The sequence below is a fragment of the Capsicum annuum genome, chromosome 6 (assembly GCF_002878395.1).
Source record: "Capsicum annuum cultivar UCD-10X-F1 chromosome 6, UCD10Xv1.1, whole genome shotgun sequence".
Classification (NCBI taxonomy): domain Eukaryota; kingdom Viridiplantae; phylum Streptophyta; class Magnoliopsida; order Solanales; family Solanaceae; genus Capsicum; species Capsicum annuum.
Window position 1 is genome coordinate 68,575,870 of NC_061116.1, and position 3,868 is coordinate 68,579,737.

Here is a 3,868-nt window from a genome sequence, read left to right on the forward strand (position 1 = left end):
TAGCTCATTTTCTATCATGCACTTCTGGATTATATTCTTGGAGCAATAAAATTCACCTAATCAGCCATGTCTTTGCATCTTTTTTGTTGAACAAATACCTTATGGTAGCATAATCTATGTGAACAATTACCTTGGTGCCCACTAAATAGGATCTGAATTTGTCGAACACATATATGAGCGCTAGCATCTCCTTCTATAGATAGCGTAATTCATCTGGGTATTATCTAAGACTTTACTTGCATAATAAATAGAATGAAATACCCTATCTTTTTATGCCCCAAAATTATTCCAACAGCCACATCACTAGCATCACACATCAACTCGAATGGTAATGCCTAGTTAGGAGAAATCAAGATAGGTGCTTCTATTAGTCTTTTCTTCAGGCCCTCAAAAGCTTTCTGACACTTAGCCCCAAAATCAAACTTAGCTTCTTTTTCCAACAACTTGCACATAGGACTTGTGATCTTTAAAAATCTTTGATAAATCACCTATAAAATCCTACATGCCCAAGAAAACTTCTCACTTCCTTCACTATCATAGGATAAGGTAGTTTTTCAATGATTTCAACTTTTGCTTTATCTACTTCAAGTCCTTTACATGACACCTTATGGCCAAGGACTATTTCTTCCTTGACAAAAAGTAGCATTTCTCCCAGTTCATTACAAGATTGGTCTCCTCACAATGAGCTAAGATGTGATCTAGATTCTACAGGCACACATCAAATGAGTTACCATAAACAGAGAAGTCTTTCATAAATACCTCAACAAATTCTTCCACCATGTCATAAAAATTACCATCATACATCTTTGGAGCATTGCAGGTGTACTACAAAGGCCAAAAGGCCTGCGTCTGAATGTATACGTGCCATATGGAAAGGTAAAGGTAGTCTTTTCCTGATCTTCTAACACTATTGTGATAAGATTATACCCTGAATATTTATCCAGAAAGCAATAGTATTCCTTCCCTGCCAACCTATCCAACATTTGATTAATGAATGGAATAGGATAATGATCCTTTCTGGAGGCTTGATTTATATTTTGATTGTCGATGCAAATCCTCCAACCAGTCACCATGTGATTGGGAATCAACTCATTAGATTCGTTGGTCACCACAGTCATCCCACCTTTCTTTGGGATGCAGTGCACAAGGCTGACCCATTTGCTGTCGGATATAGGATACACTATCCCAATGTCAAGCCACTTAATAACTTCTTTTCATATCATTTCCTTCATCATAGGATTTAGTCTCCACTGTTGTTGCACACTTGCTTTGTAACGATCTTCCATATATATATTGTGCATATAGAAAGTAGGATTAATCCCTGTGATATCCGACATCTGCTATCCAATTGCTTTCTTTTTTATTTTTAAATCTGTCAATGCCTCTCTCACCAACACATCAGACAAACCTAAAGAAAAAGTCACAAGTAAAGTATTATCATCACCAAGGAAAGCATATTTTAAATGAGAAGAAAGAGGCTTGAGCTTTAGTTTAAGTGCTTCATCAACAGACGCCTTGGGAAATAGGCCAATCGGACTATTCAACAGCTAAAAAAGAAACATTCTAGTGTCAATCAATGCCAAATCCATAACCTATTCCATTTCAAGTTCCTCTACATCACCATAGAGATTATATCCCATCACATCTCACTCTAGTGGATCTTTTGATAATAATAAGTAAATCTCAGACTCATGGTCTACAACTATAATAGTAGATAGTTCTTGATACACAGTAGGCAACTTTATTTCCTTGTATACGTCAAAGACCTCAACTTTGTCATGAGCTCTCACGGTCATATTCCTTGAAGCTACATCAATAAGTAACTTTTTTATTGCTAAGAATGTATCTCCCAAAATAAATAGAATGGCTGAATCTGCTTCAAAATCAAGAATTACAAAATCCAATGGGAAAATCAGCAATCTCACTTATACTAATACATCCTTAATAATCCCTTCAGGCCTAGCAAGAGACCTATTGGTTAAATACAAAATAATGGTAGTGGGTTTGGAACTCCCAAGACCCATCTTCCTAAACCACAATATGGGTGTGAGATTGATGCTTGCCTATAAATCACGCAACCCATGAGTACTGATGAATTGTCCAATGGTGATCTGCCATGTGAAACTACCTGGATCTTTCAGCTTTGTAGGCAATTTATTCTGAATCTTTGATGTGCACTCCCAAGTAAGTGATACTGTAGAAAATTCAATCAATCTTCTCTTGTTTGCCACAATGTCTTTTACATACTTAGTATACTTTGAAATTCTCTGCAAAATATCAATAAGGGGAAGATTGATATAAATCTGTTTCAAAATATCCTAAAAACTACTTGTAACTAGTCTCTTCCTGATGCTTCTACAACCTCTGTGGGAAGGGTGGAGGTGGTCAAACTTTTTCAACCCTATCTTCATTGCCTTCTACTATATCCTTCTCGCCCTTCTGGTCATCTTTTTCTTTTTTAGCATCAGTATCCTTTGATTTCTACTGTTCAGGTTCTAGCTCTTTTATCTCCAATCCACTCCGAGTCGTGACTGTATTTACCTATTTTGGATTTGGATCTATATCACTTAGTATACCTCTCTGTGACTTAGTGTTCTGCACTCTTTCCATCTGATCAATCTGCATCTTTAAGTTTTTTGTAATAATCTGTTGGCTTTTCACATCTGTAAGTAATTGAGATTAAGAAACCATAATATTTTTTAATATCTCTTTGATATTTCTTGTTTGATCTATGGTCTGATTTGCTTGCATATGCTACTACTAGTTATGTTGTACTAGCCCCCTATACTGATTGTTATTCTGTGCCTGATTTCTACACCATGAGAAATTAGGATGATTTCTCTAATTTAAATTGTAAGTGTTACCATAGTTTTTCTTCCCTTGATGATTAGCATTCCCCACATAATTTACAAAATCTGGGTTAACCACACAAGCATCCGCTATATTCTTACTGCTTCCACAAATCTCACACCAAGCGTTTTCTTGTTAAATTGCATTAGATGTTGCTACCGGCTGTGTAACCCCCAACTTTAGACTACTGAACTATTTAGTTATCTAATTTTGTAGTGTAGTAAGCTGAGCTAATAAAGCAGTAAATTGATGCACCTCCAATACACCTGCAACCTTCTTTGGAGCACTCTTTGAGTCAGCATGCCGCTCAATATTCCCTTGTGAAATCTGATTCAGTAGTGTGTATAATTCATCATATGTCTTCTCAAGATCTTGCCCACCTGTTGTTGAATCCAAAAGAACCTTGGTGTTTGGCTCAAGAACCTCTATGAAAGTATGAACCAATACATAATTAGACTAATAATGGTGAGGGAAATTCCTTAGCATAACCTTAAGTATTTCCCAAGCTTGGTTAAGATTTTCTCTTTTTTTCTACGTAAAACTCAGAATTTTGCTTCTTAAGCATGCTATCTACCCAGATGGAAAGAATCGAATAAGAAATTTTTGAGCCATATCATCCCAGAAAGTGATGGAGTTTGGTGGTTCTATATATAACCACCTTTTGCTTCCCTAATTAAAGAAAAAGGGAAGAGATTCAGTTTGACATAATCAGTAGATATACTAGTAGGAATATAAGTATCGTTTATTTCAAGAAAAGTCTATATATGCTGCTGTGGATCTTCATGTGTGAACCCTGTAAATTGTCCACTAAAACACAACAATTATACCATATTCTGCTTCAATTCAAACTGACCACCCGCCTCTAGCTTGTAGATACAATTAGTAGCATGGCTCATGAGTGGGATTACCACTTCACGCATCGGTCTAGTGACTGGTGCATTTGTAAAAGCATATAGAACTCCAAAAGCTGGGGCACGTGAAGTATTTTAATGAATTGGATCAAAAGATTAGGATCTCT

The 3,868-nt window shown here is 36.2% G+C and overlaps 1 non-coding gene across 1 annotated transcript; it reads left to right on the forward strand.

Moving 5' to 3' along the window:
- Nucleotides 1-3,307: 3,307 nt before the first annotated feature.
- LOC124899847 lies at nt 3,308-3,414 on the forward strand. Its single transcript, XR_007057410.1, has one exon. It is a non-coding gene; the product is annotated as a small nucleolar RNA R71 (small nucleolar RNA).
- Nucleotides 3,415-3,868: the final 454 nt, after the last annotated feature.